The sequence below is a fragment of the Catharus ustulatus genome, chromosome Z (genome assembly GCF_009819885.2).
Source record: "Catharus ustulatus isolate bCatUst1 chromosome Z, bCatUst1.pri.v2, whole genome shotgun sequence".
Taxonomy (NCBI): Eukaryota; Metazoa; Chordata; class Aves; order Passeriformes; family Turdidae; genus Catharus; species Catharus ustulatus.
Window position 1 is genome coordinate 30,283,332 of NC_046262.2, and position 26,771 is coordinate 30,310,102.

A 26,771-nucleotide genomic window follows, 5' to 3' on the forward strand; every position below is an offset into this window, starting at 1 on the left:
ATCTGTTAAAATGTTTCCAATTTGAGCACATGCCAGTAAACTCCACAATCAGGGAGGGGGAGAGTCTGTTACTAATTTGTTACTTTGTTGCGCGTGGCACGGATCTTCGCGGCAAAAAAAAGTGTGCCTTATAGTCTGATGCCCCTTATATGATCTACAAAGTTGCGAAATTTGCCAACTCTCGGGGGGTGCGCCTTATAATCCGGTGCGCCTTATGGTAGTGAAATTACTATACAACAATAATTTTATAACTTTTGCACCTTGTCTTCACACACGTTAATAGGGGAACCCACATAAATTAAACACATAGTAGGATGGATATAGAACCTGACTAGCTCTCTAAACCACAGTGAAACTGTATTATAATTCTTTGATAGAAGAAAAACCCCCTATATTGTCATACCTCATTTCACTATATGAGTGAAGCTCATTTCTGTATGGAAATCTGGCATCAGCTGTGCATTAAATAAATTATTGAAATAAATAAAAGACCATACTGGATTTAAAACTCACAAAATATTACTACCTATAAATGTATATATATATGTCTGAGGACGTACATATTAAAAAAAATTAATGCCAGCAAAAGCAAAATAAAAATAAGTAGCGAAAACAACAACAAGATCAGAAACAAAAAATGGCTCCTCTAAAACCCAGAAAAACTTTTTGAGTTATGCGTTTCCCTTTGGAAGATGATACTTCTTGTCATACAGAATTTTGACCTGCAGCAAGTACCAAAAACAATACTATCCTGGAAATTTTCAAGTTCTCTCCACCTACTTTTTCCAAAGAGATCTTAGAAGTCTTGTGTTTTAATTATTTGTTTATTGTATTATTTTTCATATTAAAAATAATCTGAAAATTATGAGACAGTTTAAGTCATTTTCTGGAGGTAACACTCTCACTAGGGATCCTAAGGAATGCTTTTGTTTTGTATAAGTCTGCTGTCATGAAAGAGACAAGGAAATACATTTAGAAGTACTGGTTTAATTTGTACAGAATTTAAGCAACACATACCAAAAATCTTGAAGTGTACAAGAATAAATAATATAACCTGGATATAGGAGAGCAAAAAATAAAAATAGAACTTAAAAATTACTGTAAACCAAGAAACTTATGATGAGTTGTCATGATTTATGATCCCTATTTTCATTTTACGGAAGTAATCTATATTAATACAATCACAAAGCTTCGCCTCTGCTTTATTAAGTAGTACGTGGTACATTTCATGGCTTTAAAAATGGAAAAAAGTAACAATGTTTGGTTAATGTAGCAGATCGTTTGTTTAAGACTAGCACAAGGTGAAATTTAAATGATTTTCAAGGAGGGAGATATACTACTATTGCTTCTCCACCCTATTTGGCCTTGGCTTGAGTGTTCTGATGTTAGAAATACTAGCAGAGAGGTATACCTGTAAATATTACAAATATAACATAATACAGCTATTGCTTTCTAACCTTTGGATAGGCAAAATGATAATTTCAAATAGATTCTATCAGAATAAATGAATGTGACTTTATATTGACTAAAGTCTTTGAGCTGAGTATACAGAACAGTTCAATTTTTTGCTTTGAGAGTTTAGTTTTATTTTATAGTGTAAAGAATATGCTACATGCATAAAATACTCTTTCCAGGTGGAAAGAATGGCTGAAGATTATTTGCTCTCTGTGGTTTAATAAACCACTTTTATTCCAGGGAGTGCTGGCCTCTCAGTGAGGCAATTGGCTGAATACTTTTAAGATAAGGTTCAATTAGTCCTGCTGTAATGCCTACACATTGAAGGGAGTTGGGGAGAGAAACCTGTGGCCCTAAATATGAGAGATGCTGGCTAGCACAAACCCAGAGAAGACAAGAAAAGGACCAAAATGTTCTCTCACAAACTAGCACACAAGAATGTCAAGGTGGCACAATTCACTAGTTAAGGAGAAATATTCAAAGCTATGTAAAAGAAGGAAGAAACTTGCTGTTAGGAATCATGTAGGCTACCAATCTCATCACTATTTACCCAAAAAAAATATGATCTATACCTGAATCCAAAATGTTATTTTTGACAAATCCTGTATAACTATGAGTTATGTAAAGATTGTAAAATTTTGAGGATGTGTGTAATTACCAAATGAGAGACATGTTGAACATCTCTTTATGAAACTGATGGTGACTTAATTAAATACTGTACGGCTTTGTACAAAAGCTGTACAGCTTTGACTTAGCTAAAGTTTAAGCTTTCCAAACTGAATTAAGATAGCAAATATGGCATGAGAAAGGGGGAGATGTGGTAGAAAAACTGACACATGACTTTTGAGGGCATTTTTTAAATTTTCTGCTCTTTCACGGTTTCTAGTTGGTAAATACTTTTGTATACAGAAATATTTGCATTTGTGTGTGGGTTTTGTGTTTGTTTTATAACTGAAAAGGAAAAAAACCCTTCAAACTGAGAAACTTGTGAAATACCAAAACACTGTTTTAGAAACAAAAACTAAAGCATATATGAGTGGGGCCATTAAAAATGAATGGAGAATCCTAATTAGAGAGGATGTTGAGAAGGTAGAGTTACTGAATACCTTCTTTTCATTTGTCTTCCCTGACCAGACCATTTGACAGGAATCTCTGGTCCAGGAGACCAGCGTAAATGAATGTTGGAAGGAAGACTTTTCCTTGGTCCAGGAGGATTGGGTTAGAATCAGGAAAATTTAACATCCACAAATATGTGGGGTCTGATGGGATGAGTGCTGAGAGAGATGACTGATATGATTCTCTTTGAAAGGTTGTGGCTATCAGGAGAGCTACCTGAGGGCTGGAAGAAGGCAAATGTCACCCTGGTCTTCCAAAAGGGCAAGAAGGACCCAGAAAACTACCTGCCAGTCAACCTCACATCCATCAGTCTTTGGAAAGGTGATGGAGTGCCTCTTTGTGAAGGTTATCTCTATCCATCTTCTATCACAAGAAGAAGATTAGGAGTAGAAAGTATAGATTCGGTAAATGCAAGTAGTATTTGAACACCCTGATTTTCTTCTATGATGTAGCAACTACATGGATAGATGAGGGGAGAGCAGTGGATGTTGTCTGTGTCCACTTCAGCAAAGCTTTTGACACTATCTCTCACAACATCCTCCCAGGCAAACTCAGGAAGTGTGGATTAGATGAGTGGACAGTGAGGTGGATTGAGAATTGGCTGAATGGGAGATCCAAGGGGTTTGTAATCAGTAGTTCAGGGTCTGGCTGTCACTAGTGGTGTCCTCAAGGTTCAATCGTGGGCCCAGTGTTGTTTAACTTGAGCATCAATAACTTGGATAAAGGGGAAAGGGGCAGATTTCTCCTCAGCAAGTTTTCTGTCCATGAGCCAGCAGTGTGTCCTGGGGGCCAAGGTCATTGGTATAGTGAAATTCATAGGGAAGACCACTGTCAGGAGTCCTGACTCACCATCCTGTGTACAAGTACCCGAAGTGAGGGTGCCAAGAAGAAGGAGCCAGGCTCTGCTCAGTGATGTCAAGCAATAGGTCAAGAGGCAATGGGCAGAAACTGATGCAGAGAAAGTTCCACCTGATTATAAGGAAGAACTTCTTTACTGCATGGCAATATTTGACTTCTCTATGATAACCTGCTGTGCTCCCTTTCAACCTGACCTGTTCTGTGACTCTGTAGTAGGACACAAAATTATTTACTAAGAAAAATAAAATTTAAACTGAACCAGAATAAGATGCCATTATTTACTGTTAAATTATTATAATTTTTGTGTGTGAAAATCACATTCTTATTGACTTTAGAGATAGCCATAGCAAAAAATTTACATTTCATGGAGGTCTTATTGAAAATTTCAATGCTTTCTACTTATGAAAAGACCCCATTTGCTTCTGCAAGGTAATTCTTACTCATATTTGTGAAAGTGCACAGTTGAACACAGTTACTCCTCTGTAGTAACACAGAAGTCAGTATTTGGCATTTAGTTAGTTGCTGAAGAGACAAATTATAAATTTGACTCCAATAATTTTATGATATTTTATACTTTTTTTCTCCATTTACCAAAGAAACCAAATTCATAAATGCAAATAACAGGAGTTCATGAGACTACTATTTTTTTCTAGATTGGAATAGTTAAAACAGGAAATTTCACTTGTGACATCACCTCAGAGAAGCCTTTTTCTAGGAATAGGAATGGTGGATGGAATTTTTGTTAATAGAGGAAGTAACAATATAAAAAAATATTGTCATTTCAGTGTAACTATTTCAGAGACTGGAAAAAGTCCTAATAAATTATTCTTAGCATAATATTCCACTGGGGACTGTTTTTCCATACTTTAAGCAGTAGTTAAATTGTCTCTAAAGCATCTAAAGCATCTGGAAAGGATATTTTTAAAGACTTGGAAATATAGTTACCAAATATTATATTAGAAGAATGTAAGGAATCAATACATGGCTTTTCAGCAGCTGCCAAAAACAAGGGAGCTAAGAATGAAATACCCAAAATAGCTACAGAGGACTAAATCCGTGGTTGTGTTTCTCTTTTGGACATGTGAGACAATATTTTTGTTGTGGTGGTGGTTTTGATTTTTTTTGGTTTGTTTTCTTTTTTAACTTTTTTTCCCTGTAAACTATAACAAAAATTCAGAGTATTTTTATTGGTTATAATTTGCAGCAGTGATTTAGAGATACAGGACTTCTTTTATAGCTGTTGTTGCTAATGGGGTTGTTGTTATTCTTGTTATGTCTCCTTCCTATATCAAAATACTCAATATTTTACCTCATCAGAAATAATTTGAATTAGTATTTAAGGAAGTTAATCAGTATCCTTCCCTTGTTAGCTCATTAATTATGACAGTTCTGGAAATTGGCCTTGTCAGCAAATCGTCTTCAGAAATCTTACATTTGGAGACAAAAAAGATCTCTAGTTACCATGAACTGACATGAAAGATTTCACAATGCCGTTCACTTCTGCTCAAGAAATGATCTGTGGCACATGTAGAAGTAAATTATTTCTGAGCTCCCTAATTTCTAACAAGTACATTGTAGAGGAAGACTTACTGATTCAGATGCATAAAATATTGGAAGCTAATCCTAACTCATTATGTTATAGTAGCATTAATCTGCCTGCGTAGAAAATAAATTGCTGTAGGTTGCTCAATGAGCACTTTTCTTGGCTCGCTCAATACACTCAGGTGAATCCCACCCAAACCCATTGGCTTGTGTCTGTCTGAGTGGTGTAGCAGGCCACTGACCATTTCATCAAGGGTTATTGGGGCTTCATCCTGCCCGTTATCCCTGTCTTCCAGCTCAGGTGACTGGGTAACCTCAGAACAACTCATCTGACTATTAAAGACTGGGGCAAAACAGGCATTAAGTACCCCAGTCTTTTCCACATCCTTTGTCAGTATGTTTCCCCCACATCAAATAATGGATGGAGAATTTATTTGGCTCTTATTTTGTTGCTAATGTATTTACAGAAGCAGTTTTGATTATCTTTCATGACAGTATCTGTATGAAGTTCTACTTGGGCTTTAGCACTTTGGTCCTAATCTCATTACATTCTTGTAGTCCTCCTGAGGTACCTGTCACTTCTTCCAAGGTCATACAATCTCTTTTTCTCCCCTGAGTTTCAGGCAAAGCTCTGTGTTAGACCCAGGCCGGTCTTCTCCCAGCTAGTTCATCTTTTGGCACATGGGGGTGACCTTCTCCTGCATCTTTGGGGATTTTTTCTTGAAGAATATCCAGACTTGTTGGACTCAGGACAGCCCCACAAAGGATTCTGTCAGCCAGTGTTCTAAACAGGCTAAAGTCTGCTCTCTGAGAGTCTAAGGTAGCAGGAGACTATACCCATGACACACATCATACCATCTATATAGTATTGTTCAAGAAGGAAATACATGTGGCCAGTTAAGATTTTTTTTTTTTTTTTTTACAATGCAAGACCTTCTTTACAAAGGAATTGTTGGTGATTTGACATTTCAGAACATTTTTCTTCAGTTTGTCTCTAGTAGCTTCTATGTAAGTAAAAAAAGAAAATATATCACTTTGGTACAGCAAATTGATGTGCTTAGTAAAAAGTAATTTTATACTTTGCAGCATTTTAAAAAGGCAGGAGCGCAACTAGCATTCTGAGGAAAGAAAGAACCTCCAAGCATAACATATATACAAACAATTTAAATCTATAAGTCAATCAATCTGAGATTCATACTATATGGGAGGTAAGTCTTAGAATGTCTTAGTCTTAGTCTAAAGAAATTCTGAGATTTTATTTTCTAAAGGCTGCACTCCACTGCCACTGGTAACTATTATACTTGATGTGGATATTCAGTTCTAACAGTATACTGTATACAATATTAAAAAAATTAAAATGCTCAGGTGTATTATTTATAGTATTTATACAAAGCATAATACTATTTTAGAATGATGTAATAAAATCTGTGTTCCTCATAACTAAATGCATTGTTATTTTACCGACTTTTTATGTATCCTAAAATATAATTATGCCTATACATATGATTGTCCCATGTAAATATATTGCTAGTTTGCTGATTCTGTGTATTATGTGTATATAACATATATGTTTATGTTTATAAAAATAAAAATAAAATTAAACAGAGTTTGCATATATAAGTATGTATTGACCAATGATCTTAGCTGAAGGAGGAATGAGGGACACTACTGTAGTAGTGCATAGTATTTGACAGATAATTATATATAAGAACAGTTTCCCTTTATTTGGAGAGAAAACAGGTACAATTATGCAAAATCTTCTGGCTTTGCAAGCAACTGAAAATCTAGTAGATAATTAGGAAAACAATACTCTGCCTTCCAGTGGATGGAAACAATCATTGTTATAGTGATGAACCTTTTCTTTTGGATGACCAGCATTTCACTTACAAGAAAGAGATGAGAACACATTAACTGCTTGATATTGTCATCTGTAACACTACCAGAGAAGAGAATGTTTATTCCAGGATGTACACAAAAAAATCCCCAAAGCTAATGGCAGGAGCACATATTTGTCGAAGAGTAGATATTTTGGGTTTGTTTGGTTTGGATTTGAGTTGCTTCTGTAGATGAATCTTCAGTTGTCATGAAAATTTTCACAATCTGCAGATTTGTGAAGACAGAATGAAGAAAAAAATCTTATTTATTCTGAATTTCAGTCCTCATTTCAGCCTGTGCACTTCTATGAAATTAATATCTTCCACAAACATATTAATTTTAAGACTTGTGTAAAAGTTAGATAGTGATAAGGGACAGACAGCTATGAAAATTAATTAACTACAATTTGAAAATACATTCTGAGACAAAAGGATAGCTTCACTGTGTTAGGAACAGGTGTTATAGTTCAGATTTCACTTAAGGTAAGTTCAGTAAAACCTATTAAAAAATCCCAAACCTTTTATTTGATAATTTCCTCCTTGCTGTGATCAATGGAATTTTCCTATATTTAACCAAGAAAACACAGCACACACAAAAGAGATATTTAAAACTTTATAGTGTCATGTATTAATATTAAAAGTGAATTCAAGCTGGGTAAAATATCAGAAATTTTACCATTCCATTTAGGTATGTTATTTATCTAGTGAAATTGTATGTGATAACATACAGAAATGCCAGAACTCAGCAATGCATCAGGTCCTTAAGCTGTTTTATGCTGTGTGGATGTCTCCCTTGGAGTGCTATAATCATAACTGGTGAATCTAACTTTTGTATCTGGGCAGTCCTGGACTACAGAATCTTTATCTCTATTTGTCAGCTTTGAGTCCACCAATGCACAAAATCAGAAACAAACACTGACTGTTTCATCACAGCACAAACTTGAGAGCTGATTTTCTGAACTTTAAGCACCAGGAGTCAAGAATTGGCAGTACAGCAACATCACTATAATCCTGTTGTGACAGAAGAGCTGAGTCTCAAATCCTCTCACATGCTATATCTGCAAATACGGATGTGTGAAACAGAGATCAAAATACTACATGAATTCTATTTCCTTTTACTAAGAATCCAAAAGCATTTTTTACTCAAAAGGTAGGACTGAGACATTCGATATGTAATTAAGTAGTATATTATAGACCAACATTTCTTTTAAAAATAAAACACAGAATATTCTACATTTCTGTGATGTGAGATCTCATAGGGTTTTGAAGCACAAAAGCTGCAGGTGGTGGACACCAAAATTCGAAAGCAAGGTAGTATATGAAGCCACAGGCTTCTATGTTGGCTCTGATTAAGATCTTGAGAATGATGAAATGATAAAATTAGTATAACCTTTGAATGACCCCAAGTACAGTGAAACATTTCACCTGCATTTAATTTATATATGCTTGACATTTTCATTAACTCAAAGAAAATCATACTATCTTCAGTCAGTAGCTTGAACAGAGTTAGATATTTGATGTCTGGACTACTTATGACTGATAGTAATAGACTTCACGAAGACATGTCCTTTTAGGGCATAGTTACCTTAGAAGTTCCTCTGGCAGCAAAACTGATTTAAGGAACGTATTTTCATGCCTACCCAGAACTAATTATTCCTGCCTCTATGACATGATTAATGTCTCCTATCGACTGTGTTGACACAAATGTTGTTGAGCCACTGGACAATCAGATTTACAGAAATGGTACTATTCAGAAGAAATGGGACATTCCTGCTGTCAGAGCTTCCGCTAACCGAACAGTAATTCTCTGCACATTCTTGGCAGAGCCAGAAGACTTCCTAAAATTTGAATAACAGTTGTTTTGAAATTCTTAAGTGAATGGTTTATTCAGGAAAAAGTGGCAGATGATGAAGGAGTTAAAAGAAAGGACCAAATTAAGCAACAGAAAAGACACACAGTAGAGGCTAAGGCCCATGCTGAAAGTTCACGGTTTCCTCCATTGCAGCATTGCTGACTTGTTGGTCAGCCAAAAGCCTCTATCCCATGGCTGGAAACAGATACCAGGATTATACCTGAAATATGTGAATAACAGGTATTTATCTTGCTGTATAGCTGTTCAGTATTTGCAAATACACACACACACGAGTCCAGACCTGCTTGAGTGCTGAGCAAATCACATTGCAGCTAAGGTTTTTGTGGGCCTTGACAGTTTTGCGTAGACTGTGCAGGATGTGTAAAAGGTTATCTAGAGTCATCCATTCAGGAATCTTACAGGCTTAATGAAAATAGGTCTGTACCAGAGGCCAGCAGTTGAGCTACTTTCTAGGAAGCCAACTGCACTGAAGCTTTAAATTCCTGGGGCTATTTATCTCAGCACAAAAATGGAGACAAACCCAAAGACAACCATATATAAGATTGACTGATATTATCAACTTGACTTTTGTTCCCAAATCATTCATTACAAACAGACATCAGAGAGATGGAAGTGAAAAAAATCCAAGCAACTCTTGTTGTTGAGGGTTGGCTTGGTTTTCTTGGCCTTTTGTTGTTATCTATTTTTTTTTTCTACTTTTGTTTTTTTCAGTTTATTTCAAAGCTTCATTTTTAGTATTTTTCCTAATAATTCTCTGACTAAGCAAACTCCTTAATCCAAACAAAATCTCAAATCACAGAATCCATCATAAATTAGATTTCTACTTTCAAACCCCAGATAAAAAACTAAGGTGAAAAAAGTAAAATAATTCACATAATAGGAAGTAGAAGATTTAGAAACTTTGAAGCCTAATAGAACAGTCTAAAAGGTCTTTAGTATGGTATGATATCCAAATTTCTGACAGTTTTTTAAAATCCCTATAACACTTTTAATGTACTATGTATTTCCTGGGACAACAACTGATACTGTTTTTTTTAAGCTTTCTCTACATATAATTTAGGAAAGTGATACAGCAACATAGTGGTAGAACACTTTATATGATGAAACTGTGATATCAGAAATCTTAAAATAATATTAGAGAGACTATTTTGTATCAGCATGCCAAATATGTACCTGTTGAGGTAATTTTTATATTCAGAGCATACTTTCCATTCTATGTAATAAAAAAAAAAATTGGCTTCTTGTTTGATTATGATTTTATCTTTTATGTAAAACGAAGTCTTTATAAAGTTCTGACAGTCTTGTGTGAGCACAAAAATTGTTAATTTGTTTATTTCAATAAAATAAAAGGTATTTTTCAGACCTAATACCTTGTAGTATAAACTGCACACACTGTTACAATCTGTAATGTATTTTCTGGGAAACAAATTAATACAGTAAACATCATATTGTGCAATTGCGAAAGCAGTGCCTTATTTCTTAAATAATATTTAGTTGAATTTGACTTTTTGCCCCCTAGCTGCATAGGCTTAGATAATTAGTGCTTTTCATTGACATAATCAGCAATGAAAAATTAATGCATTAATCCCTATTCCTAATACTCTATGCTTAATGCAATGATCTGGGGTTTTTTATGTTGTTGTAAAAGGTTCCCAGTGTGTTATATTGTCTCTGAATTTAATTCTGTATTTTACCACTAGATTATTATCTAATGAGGGCAATGTCCCATTGCAGTGTAATATTACATCTAACATCTTTCATTTTATCCCCAGAGTTATTCACATATTTTGTTCACTGTTCTCCTCTGAAAATTCTTCATATTGTACCTGTTTTAAGAAATACAGCATTTTACATCAACCACAAGATTTCCTTCACTGCTCTGAGAAATCTAATGCTGTAGCTCTTGGGCATTTGAGTCATTAAGGGAATTTTCATGTTCAGTGCCCTGTGACCGATTCAGCCTTGCATAATTCAAAACAACTTCACACCACTTATAGTAAATGGTCCATGTAGGACTGTTTGTTTTTCTTATCTGTCCCTTCCTCTTCCTCATAGAATATTTTTGAACCATGTTTTAATTCTCTTTACTCAATTAACGGTCAAAATTTGAAATGGCATCAACTGATTATCAAAAAACAATGACAAATTGTTAAAAACTGGAAAGTTCTGAAAAATATATTTATCTGTCAGTGTTCTGCAAATAACTGATTTCCATGTTATCCCATTTATTCTCCACAAACATTCAAGTGGGAAAACCTCTTACACCAAGGGAAGACCCGCCACAATCAGTTTGGCGGGCCTGAACCAGAAGATGTAGATTTTGTCCTTGATTATATAGATTGAAAAAAATTCTGAATAACTTTGTATTAAGATTTATTGCAAGAGTTGAAACGAAAACTTTAGCCTGATTAGTAAGAGATATCCTAAAAGGGCATCCAAAAAGGAAGAAGGATATGAACCATCTCAAAGTCTGACCAAAACAGGAAATTAAATACAGTGATAAAAGGTACAACATGAAGTATAGATTAGCTGAATTATGCACAGCTTTCCAAAAAAGTCAATAACAAATCAGAGATTGTTTAGAATTAAAGTTATTTTAAAGAAATTAATGAAATCTGTTACTGCTCAGTAATGCTATTACTCATAGTAATGCAAGGAACTAGTATGCATTAATTAATGTTGAAGAATGTAATTCTGCAAGCTGTTCTTATGTCTGATTGCATGTGGCTATAAAGAAAACTCAGAAGTTAGACTTTCCTTTTGGTCACTCATTAAAGAACTTTCTCTATATTTCTTTAAATTTTACTTTGCAATAGAACCAATTTAAAGAAAATAAAAATACTGTGGTTCAGAAATGAACGTAGCTATTAATTGAGCAAATAATATAATCAACCAGGTCGATCTTCCACTTTCATTTTCTTTTTTATGTTTATTTAGACCTGTAAAATTTATTTTTTAATACAAATTTCGTGCACAGTCCTTCACATAAACACAAGTGCTTGAGCAGAAATCATGTTACAACCATAGATATAACAAACTATTGTTTGCTGTTACTATAGATAAATCTGCTGATAATACTGCAAGACCTCCCCTAATTTACAGACTGCATTGAGTAGACAAAAATATCTTATTAAATACTTTCTGTTTTGTCTCTGAATTTTTGATCTATCTCAAGTTCCTACACCTGAATTCCACCATTACTTTTAGCACAAATATCTGAAAAGGCGATTTTATAGATCTGAGCTATCATTAACAAGGGGAAAAAAGGGAAATAAGATGAAAACCAGAAAATTACAGACCAATTGGTGAATCATTAATTGTGAGTAAGACTTGGAAATGTTTTAAAGGGCTTGAAGAAACACCTGGAAAAACAGAGTTTGATTTAGACTTTCTACACAGGTAGGGAAGACCATGCTTAATTGCACAGCATGCTTTGAAAGTATTTCTGGTTTTTTAGGTAAGTGAAATCCTCCAGATTTTGTACACTTACTCTTTTAAAATGCATCAGAAAAAGTTTCATGCACAAAATGAACAGTTAAAACAAATATTACTCATACAGAAAAACGAACTGAAAGGGTATATATTCTAGTGTATATACTGTACCATCATTTGCTTTGAATTCCCTTAACAATATAAGATTTTATAACATAAAAAAATAAACTCTTGATTCTCTTCCACTTAGTTATTGCTCTCTAGCATGGAATTACTCAAAAGTGAAGATAATATTCTAGGAGGAACTTATATTTTTAATTTGTGTCAGAAAAGGGAAAAAGTTGTCTTTGAGTTAGAAAAAAAAATCAACAAAACAAAATTTTAAGAAAACAAAATACAAAACCAAAAAACCCCAAAAACAAGAGTTTCCTTTTCATTAGCTATTTCTCTAAGTAAGATATGAATGTCCACATTCCATTACATTGTCTCTTATTTCTGTATTTTGTAGTGAGTTCCTAGGTACAAAAACTTTCTCCAACATTTATTTCTTCAAAGTCTGCATGCTTCTGTAGATTATAAAAGGACTAAATCAACATGGTAATAACCTCCATTTCACATGTGTTTTTGTAGCATGGAGGGAAAGGTAGAAGAGGGGTTGTCATATTAAGGAAATTTCCCTACCCAGCAATTGAGGAACTGCTCTGGCAGTCTGTCTCACACCACCTGAGCTACACAGCTACACACCACCTGTAGCTTCACAGCTACACACCACCTGTAGCTTCACAGCTACACCTTGCACAGTCAGACCAGGTTTCCACATCAGCTCAGCCTTAGGTTTCCCATAGCAGGGTATCAGGTGTCTGGATCCTTAAAATAATTTAATTATGGTATAACAACATAGCAGCTTGAGCTGGCTGCCTCCTGGGAGGGAGTTCAAGAAAAGGAATCCCCAAGAGGTTTTTATACCCTCAGTCTGTGCAGTGAAGGTCTTGCTCTTCCAGCTGAGTGTCCAGTCATCTGGTTGGTGCCAGAAGTCCCTGCACCTCTTTTTTGTGCAAAGGTCAGTAGTTCACATCCGCTTGCCTGAGGCTCCCAGCCCCCAGAGGTGAACCTGCAGCTCACTCAGAGGCTTGCAAACTGAGCTACCGACACCAAATGTATTCCTCTAATGCTGACCTGAACTAGTCCTTAATATTCTGTTTTATATAATGGCAATCCAAATTAGGTTTCCCGGATTTGTATAGGATTCAGAATGGTAGTGGTTTATACCTTAAATACAGATGTTATTGTTTATGTCAGAGAAAATCTTGAAATAGATATCTTACATTGGTCAGTGTTTCTCTCCCTTTTACATTTTAAGATCTCCATGTTGTCCTTTATAATGGTAGAAAGAAAATATTTGAACATTATTTCAAGTTCTTTTGGATAAGGTGAGTATTATCATCACCCTCTAAAAGGCAGGAAAATCATAATGAATCATTCTGCTGGTGTAGTTAGAATTATAAATCCTGCTTCATAGAAGTGGAATAAAAAATTATAAGAAAAAAAATAGTTTTCTGAGGCAAAAAATGCATTTTTACTGGTAAGTCTCTAATTTTTGAAAACAAAATTAGTTTCTATATGTAAATCAAAACCAAAGGTTTTTTTTTTCTTCACTCTGGACTTTTCACTTTCCTCTCGTTCCTCTCAAAGCTCAGGTCCATGAGAGGATAGCTCTTCTGTACTTATAAGTGTACTGCAGAGTTTCTTTGGCAACAATGCTTATAATCAACGAAAATATGTTCTTAGGTGCCTAAGCAGAAGCAGTCAGAAGCTGGACTAGCACAGAGGAATCCACCAGACACAGTGTCCTAGTGGGCAGCTGGGTGAGAAGGATTTAACTGGAAACATTAGCAGCGTGGAAATTTATGGGACAGAGCTGCAGGTCTACAGTTCAGTAGAAAACAGATAAAAGCCTCGCTAAAAGGACATGAGTCTCATTTATCAAAGATTCCTAGTGTGAATGACAAACAAGTAGAAAGGTGGACACACTTCTATTCAGCTGTCAGAGTGACCAAGTTCTAAGAAGATTCTTATCTGCTCTGGGAAAATAAAAGTGCGGAAAAAAAGTCTGCTGACATCCTTTTCATTTAGCATCCAAGAGAGTTGTGGTAAACCAGAGAGGATGGAAGAAAGATCCTTGTAAATCTTCCCTTTTGGAAACTAAGAGAAAAAGAGTGCTTATCAGTTAAAAAATAAATAACATATAATCCTGGTTCTTAAAATACTAGACATGTTCTGAGAACTGAATTCTGGTACTGACATGTTAAAGATTTTTTTCCATTTTTATTTTGCATTATCCTTACATTAAGGTGTATTAATTCTCTAAATACAAACAGAACAATACAATCATAGAACAACAGTAAGTATCTAAGTATTTTTCTAATGATGCTCTTTCTGAGAACCATTTTGATTTAGTTTCTAAGTGTTTTTCCAAAATCTAGAATCTACGAAGCAAGGATCTACATTTTTCACCTACTTCTGACGCTTCACAAAGAAACACTACCAGTTAAGTATCTTCTCTTTGTATCTTAATGTTCACTTTCAAAAGGAAATCCTCAACTGACTTTTCTTGGTAAGATTAGGTCTTAACTAAATCAATATTTTGTGCTTTTGTAGCACAATATGGTCCCCATGGGACTAGATATTGAAAAATGGAAATACTAGAAAAAAACTGCCTTTTCTTTATTCGGGGAAAAAAAAAAGAAAAGGGAAAAGACCGACAGCACAGCTCATGCTGTTAGTTGCTCCTGTGATTCAGACTACAGTAATTTCACGATTATAAGCCGCACCATTTTGACTAAAATTTTGGTCCGAAACCAAAGTGTGGTTTATAGTCAGGTGTGGCTGATATATGGACAAAGAACGAAAAGCTGCTGTTTTAGTTTGGAGGACAGGTGTCTGCTGAGAAAGGCAGAGGTTTCTCTTTGAAACAGAGAATGCAAACCCCCTTCCTCCAAATTATAATGATTTTGAAATCAAGGGGCTTTCAGGCAAAAATATGGGAATTAGGAATAACAGTTCTTTACTAGGGAAATTAAAATAGAAATACAGTACCACAAAGAAACAAACTCCAAACCCTGAAAAAATCATAGTGCAACCTGACACCCTGTCAGGCAGGGTGTTGGTAGCAGTCCCATTAAATGGTGGTTGCATCCTCTTGCAGTGACAGATGTGATTCAGTTGAAGCAGTGCTCCTGTACAAGGTGCAGTTTCCCTCCGGAGGGCCAGGTGTGATGTGGAGAAATCCGGTTTTCCTCTGGAGTCCAGTGGAGAAAAGAGCTACCTTAGTGTCCCAAAACCTCTGTTTTTATCTTGGTAAGAAATGTTGGGCACTTCCCCCTGGCTGGAGCAACTTCCAATGGGATGCAGTAATTTTATCAGTCACACAGTGGGACTCAATGGGCCATTAGCAGAAAATGACTTGCTGGAGGAAGGATGGGTTGTGAAAACATAAAGAACAATGCCCCGCCTGGTTTCAATGGATGGCCCATTAGCAGAATATCTTCCATGGAGATAAGGATCACTGCTCCCACCCTCAACGGGTGGCGATAGAATAGATACCTTTTATCACACTCTGTATTGTAACCCAAGACAGTTGCTGACATCTGGACATGCGGCTTATAATCAGGTGCAGCTTATAATAGCGAAATTACTGTGCATTCATACCTCTTTGTCTTTTTTTCCCTGTCTTAAACATAGCAATACTTATTAGCTTTACAGGGATTTATCTCCTATAAGTAAATTCAAAGTAGGTATTATAAAGACACAAATAAAAAAGGTTTTAATTTCCAAAAGTTATTAAAAAAACTCTCTCTAAAAAAAATATTGAAAAAAATGTTTGAAGTTCAAATGAAAGACAATATCTGAATAAAACTAATCCTCAGGAGAATCCATGGTACTTGCCAGACACTGTAAAGGTTTTATAAATGTTGTCTTCTGCAAAGTTGACTGCAAACATCATAAGGCCTTTGGTAAATATGTATACTAGTCTTTTTGTTTGAGCAGAAATATTGAGCTTCCTGCCATTATGGTTATAAAATAGAGAAGACTTTTTCAGATTTTTTTTTAATATTTGATTAGTGGTGTCTCTTTTTTTTCCTTGGGATTGAGTTTCAAATCACACACAGAGTGAAGTGTTTGAAAATAGTCTTCCTTAGTAATACAAGACTGACAAAACAAACCATTTAGAAGTCATTCATGAGTAAATATATAGAAACACTAATGCTGGAAAAGAAAAAAAATTGCCTATGTGATCCACAATAACAGAATGACAAGGAAAAATTCTGCACTACAGGAAATAATACTGTTTATATTCTGTAATTTAAAATGTTTATCTCTTTGGCAGAGGCAAAATACCACATTTTGTGTGTCTCCAGTTATCTACTGATAACTGCATCAAATTAATTTAATTTTGTGATTATTTCAAGTATTGTGTTCCTAGCATTTCCTTCTTTATCAAAAGAACAGCACAATAAGAAGAAAATCTCTAATAAAAAATTCACAAAACAGCGCAGAACTTAAAGTAAGTATAGTTAGCGTCTGTGAGATCTACTAAAGCATATGCTATGGTGCTCATGCAAATATTATCATTAAGACAGAACTTCTACACTTACACTTTCTTGCTCTTGTTACCATATTACAGATTTGAAACACTACTATTTGGACAAAAACAACATTGTTTTACTTTTCTTCATAACATATTCCTAACTATTTATCTTTTAATATTCTGCGAACATGGAGACTCAGCTGCAGACCTTCAAGTACATCTGGGAAATATTTTTATCCAGATAAGAGCATTTAAATTCTTCATCTGACTTCCTCGTATCCAAACATCACAGATAGGTTTCTATCAGTGTAAAATTTACAGAATTGGAGTTTTGGCTTTAACTAATATTAGGTCTGTCAGAAAATATTTTGGTAACAACATTCTGAATATTAAGGAAATAAAAGGAGTGAGGGAACAGTAGAAACTTCGGCTGCAGACAAGCCTTGCGGCTGACTGCTGGCCTCAAGGACCAGACAATGCTGAAACATCTCTCTCCCAGACATGACACAGAAACCATCTGAGGGTAGCTCCTTTGCTTCTCATTTACTGACCTCAAATTTGAATTATATACAAGAGGAGAAAAACATGCTGTCATGGTTTTTCTCTACATTTGTTGTCTTGACACTATAAAAATTAAAATGGCAATTGCATTAAATGCCAATAGTTTCAGTCTGTTATCTCAGAAATTTACCTTTAGCACCAAGTGTTGATCCACAAGACTATACTGCCATCACACTATCAATCCTCTGCAATGTGGTAAAGTAAAAAATGAAACAATTAATGAAAACTCTGTGAAGCCATCATAACTGTAAAAACTGAGATTAATCTTGCACACAAGCTTGTAACTTTGCCTTAAGTTGCAAAACTGAGAAAGCTCAAACCCAAATATGTTACTTTTTAGTATTTTTACAAAGTGAATAGGTGATAAAGGCTGCAAAAATAAAGAGGCATAATACTTTTTGACAGTAGATGCACTTTTTATACAGCTGAAACATGATAGGTGTAATTAATTTAGTAGCACTTGACATGTAAGTTTAGTAGATATTCTTGAGTTAGTTTCAAGCCTACCATTTCATTTCTTCTGATGAAATGAAGAAATTGGTGCATTGATCAATTTGAAAGATGACTGGGATTCTTATGTGGACATCAGCAGATCGCATGTAAAAGGAAGCTGTGCAGGAGATATATTGCTCATGACGCAGTTATAAAATCTCATATCCTAGAGCAATGGTAACTGTCTATAGGCATCTAAACATACATTTTACAAAAGTACCACAACATTAAAACCTTGTGCTGAAATTCCTGACATATGTTCTAAAGCATTTAGGTACTTGTCCTATTTAGTTAATACACTGAAAGATGTCTTTTGTCTCTTCAGAAAGGGAGGTTTCCACCCTCTGGCTGAAAATATTGTTTATTTCCACCCTAAATAACCTGGGTTGTATTGGTTGGATCTGCTCTCTGGGAGATTTACTGCTTCTTTTCAGAAAATATAAGTGGCCTGATTATTTTATATTTTGTTTTATCTATCTTGTGTTATTTTATATTTAAAAAAAAAAGTGAGGTTATCCTGAGATCCCATGGGGCATGTGACTGCTATTTATTTTTGAAAGGCTGACAAACTTCACTTTTGCCTTTGCAATGAAGAGACATTAAAGTGCATAAAAAAAAACCTTGCTACTTTTTCAGGACCTTGATATATTAAAGGGCTAGGAATTCTTAGTGACTTTTAAACACTGAAGGAGAAAAAAAATGTGATTCAAAGACAAGAACATGCATGTACACTGGTGTTTTTCTATCTGTTGGGTTTTTTGTTTTGTTTTGTTTGTTAACCTCTTATTTAAACCATATGGTGCATAGACATTTTATGAGACTATAAAATTGTCCTCAGTAATAAAATTGTAATTTTTTTTTTAATATTTACGTAGAATGTAGATGTGCTTTACCCAGTTTTTAACATAGTTCAGGTTGATATGTTCTCTTGGATATTTTGTTTTCACTTAGAAATAACATTTACAGCTTTCTGACTAAAATAAAAATATTAGCAAATTTTATTTAGTTAAGGAACATGTAATACATAAAACAGTGAAAGAATCCAGAAATTTATGAACAATATTAAGAGACAGACAAAGACTGAAAAATATTTACCTCTACAGACACAAAGATTGCATAATTTGCTCAGTTTATTGCTTGGATGTACATACACTGGACCTCATATCAGAATAGAGTAACTGAAGTAGAGGATAGTAAGAATTTTGCTGGAAATCATATGACCATCAAGGTCTCACTATATATTAGCACTAAAATATGCTTTTAAACCACTTAGAAGGCTAAGGAATAAATTTTTTATTCTATTAAGGTAGAGATTCTGAAGCACGATGACACAACAAATGTTATATGATTTAATTAACAAGTTATAATAGAATCTGTTCAACTTTTTTGTTGAGAAATACAGACTTAGTTCTAATGTCTAAATCTGAAAAATCATTTTTTCATATGATTGTGTCAAAAGTGTGAAGACTTTAACACTTCTAACTTCTTTTTTTATGAACTATTTTTTGTGTAATAGATTTCTTTTTAGTTTATTTCATTAATTATATCTCTAATTTTTTTCTTTTTCTCCTTTATTTTAACATACAGGACTTTTAACAAAATCAGGTTGAAATTCATCAGTATAGCATTGTTTTTATGATGTTTGGAACATGCAGTGTATCATAAAGACATTAATAAAAACACTAATCTCCAAATGATTATTTACATTAAAAAATTTTATGCTATATTTGTTTATTTTTTTTTTCTTAACTGCTCTATTACATAATAGAAATTGCATTGACAATTTCACCCTTTATTTGCAAATAAAGAACATAATTAATGTCTCTTGAAGCCAAAAACTTCTGCTGGCAGAAAAAAAATGGGTGAAGAGGTTTCCTAATCCAACTTTTGAAAAATGTGTAATTGACTTTGGATTGTGATTTAGTTATATCAGAAGAATAATGAAGTTTAAAGAGAGAATTTTCTGTCTATTTGCATATATTACGTTTCTAGGAATCTCTTAGTACTAATATTTTTAGAGATCTAGATTGATTTCATTATAAGAAAAGGATTTTATCCACATAATAAAGCATTAGAATAAACCAACAATTAGAATTTTTACAGTGTCTACATAATTCTGAAAAATTGATTTAAAACTATAAACAAATTTATAAGTGAAAATATACCTGTTTCCAGACACTATAACTTAGATATTTTTTCAAAGACACGCCTTATCCATTAGTCAGTTCTTAAGGGACTTTAATATTAGTCTGACTTGTTAAGAAATATTCAAAATTGATGCTAAACATTTGTCATTTGACAGACCAGTACAGAATCAATTGAAGAATAAATTTCAGTTCCCTCATTTTTATTCCTCCAGAAAAAGATAAGGCTTGGTTTTTAAAAGGAAGTTTATCATCATGTTCTCTAATAATCAAAAGCTATTTATTTAATAATAATCTTTGTGAATATTAAAGAATTTATACAGACTTAATTAAAAACATCTTTTAGTTTGTTAGTGTGCTTTGCATTTAAGTGCAGTCCAGAGTTAACCTTGTGAGCTACAACTGCGCAAAAATTATCATGCAACTTCTGTTAACATGTTAGCCTGATTCTGTAATCTCAATTTGGTCAGAACATGTTTGATCTAATGACACCTCTGCTGACATGAAATAGTAATCTGCAAGTTAGTGAATCTGTTTTCACCTGGGAGTATCAGTAAACACAATGCTTAGGGACATGGTTTAGTGGTGGACTTGGCAGGGTTGGGTTAATGGACTCGATGATCTTAAGATTTTAACATTAACATTTCTAACCTAAATGTTTGTATGATTCTATTCTGTGTTTCTATGAACACAGTTGCAGTTTGTATCTTGAATGGTAAAGTTTTGTACCGCATTTTGAATCAAAATATTGGCTTTAGGACATAACACTCACACCTTCCTGTTCAATATTCCTTTATCCTCCTATTTTGTTAGAAGTATATTGTCAATGTTGCTTGCAACCACACGAACTGCACACACAGTTTTCTGTCTGAAAATAACTTAATTTAGGAAAATATCAGTTCTCCATTTGACCTCTAAATGTGTTGTTCAGACACTGCTTGTGAATTATTTCATTTTTACCACATAAATACTTTAGGGTAAGAAAATGGCATTTTTCACTGCTTGTCTTGCTTCCTCCCATTAAAACATTATTTCTGACCATCTAGTGATCTTGGTGCATTATCAGGATACAACTTGGAGTTGTAAAGAATACCTTCAGAACAAAAAGACATTCATTAATTGAGTATGATAGAAATAACTAACTAGGCCTGATAGCGGAGTAGCTACAATACTGAGGATTGAATGCCTAATGTCTCTTAGAGTGCCCTGCAAATGTAACTGAAAGTATACTGTATTCTCACAAAACACATCAGAGGAAAGGAAAAATGAAACTCATTAATTGAGGTAATAAAGATTTATGTTCAAGCAGTGAGGTGATGAAAATTAATACCACTGTGCTGAATGGAACGGAACTGTGACAATTGAAATGAATTGAAGATATACCTCAAGTGATTTCAGTGGCTTTAGGAGATTGCTTTTAAATTTGGGGAAAGGAAAAATGAAAGATTCTCCTAGGAGCCAGCACAGATGATCTTTTCCCTGCTCATTCCTATGCCCTCTTGCATCCTTTTCTGTGTGTGCAGTGAAACAAGACTCATTTTCCTGTCTAGAGAACTTCTGCTTCTTTAGGGACTGGGATTAGTCTTTGTTCTAAAATCCAAGTCCTAAACTCACTAAACCAAAGGTGAAATTCTGGTATGCTCGTCTTCTCTTTTATAAGTGCAGGATTATAAGAAATTTAATTTTTCCAAACAGACTTTATGGTTATCTTCAACATACACATATAAGGAATAGCAGCCAGCATTGATTGTAATGAGGTATCATACCTCTTGCTAGTCCGTATTACCAACATTGCCCTAATTTTTCGGTTGAATAACAACATGATGGGTTCTTTACTTAAAAAAAGACTTTGCTGTTAGTCATTCCTTCCATATCAAGCACTTGACAGATACATTTCTGCTCAAGCTATGACACTGAGTCTCTGACATTTGAACCTGTTGTTATTCGGATAAAGCAAAACTATACAAAGCAAAATAATAAAAAGTAAAGCAATTCAAAAATTGGACAGGAGAAGGTTTCCATTTAAAGCTTGCAAAGTATGCTATGTGTGTGAAAGGGAGATGTAAATTGTATATGAAGTCCATGCAATTTTTTTTTCACCATAAAAAGCTTTCCAAGCCCTTCAGAGAAGAAAACTATTTCAGGCATAGATGAAGGAGAAACTCTGTGATTAATATGTAGCTAAACACATACAATTTGTTTTTCTTAAGAGTAACTCACCTTCTTTCAAAGCCAAAGTTGTCTTTTCTAGAGGAAAGTTACCTGAAGGAAAAGTAATCTAGGAGTGTTGTCTGTTGCCGCTTAAATATTTGAGTGTAATTTACTAAAAAATCTTAATGCTTTAATTCAACATATTCAATAAAAAGTTACACCTGAAAAAAAAACCTCATGAAAAAGTTACTTATCTAAATTGAGGTTAAGCCTGCATAAACAGTGCAGTGGAAGTGACTTAATATTTTAAAAATAAATGGATAACAGATTTCCTTCATTGAAATTCAATACACAGTAACCATTTGTTATTATTACAATGAAAATATACCAAGGACAAAAAAATTTTTAACTCACTCTTCTCCAAGGCACATCCTGTTGTTTTGTCTCAGGATAGAGATCTAAAAAAGATTAGGAAAAATTTGATATTACTGGTAGCAACAGCCACTGTCAAATACCATGGTTTTCTTTATACACATATTTTTATTTGTTAAAAGGTATAGTTAGAAAGGATTATGATTCTTTTTGACTATATGATTCACCTCAAATATACCTTAAAGGAACAATTAACAAATTAAAATATAGATGCACTCCTGCAGTTCTATTTCTCCTTCTATTAAGTATGTTTCTGAATTTTCCTACAGGTCTCATGAACTTAGAATTATGGTTGGCATGGATTGGTTTGAATTGGATGAATTATAGATTGGTTTGGGTTGGCAGTAACCTTAAAGATCTTCTAGTTCCAAGTCCCTGACCATGGCAGGGACACCTTCTACCAGACCAGGCTGCTCAGAACTCAATGCAACCTGACCTTGAACTTTTTGAGGGATGGGGCCACAGCTGCTCTGGGCTAACTGTTTTAGGGCCTCACCACTCTTACTGCAAAGAATTTCATTTTAAATCATATCAGAGTGCAATTTTAATTACAATTTTCATAACTGAATATGTAAATTATAAGTGAAATACTAAAAGTATGCCTAACTAAATATTTGTACTATGAGTTACGATTTCCAAATATATATTGTTGTGATTCTTGAAATATATTTTCAGGTTTGAATCAGTTCGCAGAAATTAACATTTAAAGACTAAATAAAATAAAATCTCTATTTTTGGTAAAATGGGACTCAAGTAATATTGATTAGACAACAATAATCAGGGTAGGTTATGAACCTTAACCTTAGAGTTCCTGCATCTGAGTCCTTGATGTTGTTGCAACAAGAAACTCATCTGTAGAATTTTGGTGTGTCATTGCATAATTTTGAAATATTCATAACAAAGCATGAACACTTAATCAGATTGATCTGAAAATTGACATTATTTCACACGGGATTTGGTTAGATGTAATACCTGTACCAACATTTCTAATGTGTATATCTTAAGATATATGTTTTGAAGAGGGAAAAGTTCAAAAGCCCTATTCTTGAATATTTCCCATCAATTTTCTGTCAGTATGCACCCCTAGTGTATGTACCCCTAATATATGAACCCTAGTATTAAAACTATTAGGCAATGTTCATGTCAGTATTCAAAATGCTTCTGTTCAGAAAAAACTTATGGGGGTTACAAGTATGAAGGGCTGTAAGGTTTAAGTATAAAAACAGATATATTTAGGAGGCCAAAATTTACCATATCTTTGGTTTAGCCCCGAAATAATTAGAAAATATGAATTTTAACTATCCAAACAGGAGAAGATTGATTGTTTTCAGAAAGAACATATCAGTTTGTGGAGATAGAAGAAGAAACTAGTCTTAAACATTTTAACTGTATAAATAAAGAATACCTGAAACTGATCTGGGACCAAGATTTTTCAAATATAATTTTGGGAATATGGATACCTGAGCAGAAACCAGCTAAATGTAGAAATTACAGGATTTGTATCAGGCATGACATATAGTGAGGTATTACATGACTGACTATACACCTTATTACTGCTCTATGCTTGTAGTTCCCCTGTGAATAAAAAACCCAAACAAAACAACAAAAGTATGCAAGAAAGCAAACCAGCCAACAAAAAAGGGACAAAATCTAACCCATCTAAATGTATAAAATTATTTTAATCTGTGTTTAAATCAGTTAGGCTTTGAATTTCCTTCAGAAGCTGAATTACACTCTGGTGAGTTACTCAGACTTTTAAACTTTGCAAGGTTAATGTTGTAATTAGCAGTGACCTTAATGTAAATTATTAATTTATTCCTTTTTAAACTAATGGAATAATCTAAACATTGCAAATGCCTTCCACAGCTCACCTTCAAGATCAGTGACTGATCTTGTCACTCAACAGATTTGTTTAAATGTTTTAAGCTGGGTTTGCTGATAAATATCTACATGGAGGGCATGAGAAGAAATGCATCATATTCTGGAAGAATTAATTCATTTTCTTTAGGGGGAGAGAATATCCTTGAAATGAAAGCAAAGGCTACTGAATTCTTTAGATTTAGAAGCGCATTTCTTTTAAGCTAAACATCAGTGAAAACAAGTAGGACTATTTCAAAGTGTGTAATTCATAACATATTTAAGACTTGTAACCAGCAAGAGTTTCTCTGACATGGTAAATTCCTAATTTTAAGATATCAATCTCAGGCTGATAAATGTGCAACAACACCAAATACTTATTCTTCAGTGTGGTGATACCAGTTGCATTCTGTGAGGGCTCATCACCAAGGTGAAGTCTGTTTTGCTGCCAAGTCACATGTTTCTTTGTGAAACAAGTACTGCCTTCTGTCACCTTTCTTAATCCATGCCTCAAAATACCAATTTTTCTCTTGTGTTCCTTTATTGCTTAAAATCAGAGGTATCGGGCAACAGTCCTTCCAGACTTCACCATTGGCACCTGGTAACAGTTCAAACTTTTATTCCACAAGTGTCAGTTTCCCTAGGCATGAAGATGATTTATGTTTTACTCTGTAAACTAATGTTTACAAAATGACAAAAAATAAAGAGTTAGTGGTAAGAAGACTGACAAGAACTGAAGGAAAAAAAAGCTGTGCACTGAACCTAAATGGACATAAACAGACATCAAAGATGAGTTTTAGAACATGAATAGGTTTCTTGGACAGTGATATTTGGCCACTTTGAATGAATTCCTTCTTGCCTTATTTACATTTGGTATCAAATTAAAAAAGGGTCACTGATGTTTGTATGATACAATAGTAAACTGTGAATGAAGCTGAGATGTCTATCTTCTTCATACCTCAACAGAAAAGGATCTTGCTTCTAAATTCACCTGATAAAACATTATATTGTGAATGAGTTACGTCATACTCCTGCTCCTTTCATATTGTCTGGAATTATAAAAAAAACCAGAAAGGTATTGCAGTTTTGTTCTTTAAAGAACTGTCAGTATTTTGGATGATCATAATTTTATGATAAGAAAAATATTTTCTTTGAATAGCACATTTGTTGTCCTTTGAACTCCAAGGCTTGCTACTTTCTCACTGTATATCCATGATATATTTCATGTAGAAAAGGAAAAAAAAGCAAAAAAACTCTTCTGGACAATATATTGCTGTACTCAAGAATTCTTTTCTGTTTTTCTTTTTAATACATTTTTTTATGTTATTGAAGATGATTTTATTATTACAAACCCAAACCCTACTTGTGAAAGGCATTTCAGTATGTTGAAGACAGGTGTAGATTTGCCAAAACACTTAATAATCTAAATCTCATCAATGTGATTTCTAAAAGGATCCATATGTTAAATGTTCAAATGCTTTTCCAAGTAGCTAATTCCTTTAAAAATTCATTTTATCTCAGAGTTCAAAATTAAAGAGGTGATGCAATGCCTAGATAGACGCTAACAACATCAACAGCTATTCTGAGATTATTATGGAGGCATTTTAATCAATAGCATTTGATTCTTTCGGGACTAGGACTGATGGGAGACACAGGGTATCTGCTATTGCAACTATGATGATATATGTGTGAATATTACTCCTATGGATATAAAATCACTGTGTAAAAATTAACTTAATTTATGGAATGGTATTTTTCATTCAAGTTGCAACTGGAGACCTTTAATCTGTCTCTGACTTGTGCCAACACTAAAGTGTTAGTAGTATGAAATACTTACTGCTGGAGAGAAAGAGGAGACAGACAGTGATAAAATGGGAAAAAAAAAGAATTTATCAGAGTTAAACCTCTCTTGAAAATACATTCAATTACTGTCAAAAGACTTGAAGTATTTAATCTTTAATATAAATATTTGCTTTATATTGCTTTATTGGGAATTTCAAGCTAAGAAATGTGTGGTAGTTAATTTTCTTGATCTCCTTCAAGAATCTGTGCTGCAAAGGCCAACCAACTAGCGAATACCTAATTGCTTGCAACAGCTTGTCAATTATAGGTAAATAGATGTATTTGGAAAGCAAGAAGGTTCAGAACGGGGAACGTAAATTAAAGAATTATTTTTGCACCAAGATCTTTCTATAAGGGAAGAAGTACAGTAATTCCATGATTATAAGCCGCACCATTTTGACTAAAATTTTGGTCCCAACATGGAAGTGCGGCTTACACTCAGAAACGGCCAATATATGAAGAAAGTTTGGAAATTTCCCAAGTGCGAGCTACAGTGCCAAGCCAAGCTCGGGAATTGAGCACCTACCAGTAAAACCCGCGATCGTGCGATTGTC

The 26,771-nt window shown here is 34.1% G+C and overlaps 1 protein-coding gene across 48 annotated transcripts in view; it reads right to left on the bottom strand.

Annotated features, from left to right (window-relative positions):
- Window positions 1-26,771, bottom strand: part of PTPRD (protein tyrosine phosphatase receptor type D) — a 1,216,292-nt gene that overhangs the window by 785,481 nt on the left and 404,040 nt on the right. For all 48 annotated transcript variants that reach the window (XM_033085150.2, XM_033085149.2, XM_033085148.2 and 45 more), the window contains exon 5: window positions 22,501-22,544. The gene's annotated coding sequence lies outside the window, so the exon portion shown is untranslated. The remainder of the gene's footprint in view (window positions 1-22,500; window positions 22,545-26,771) is intronic.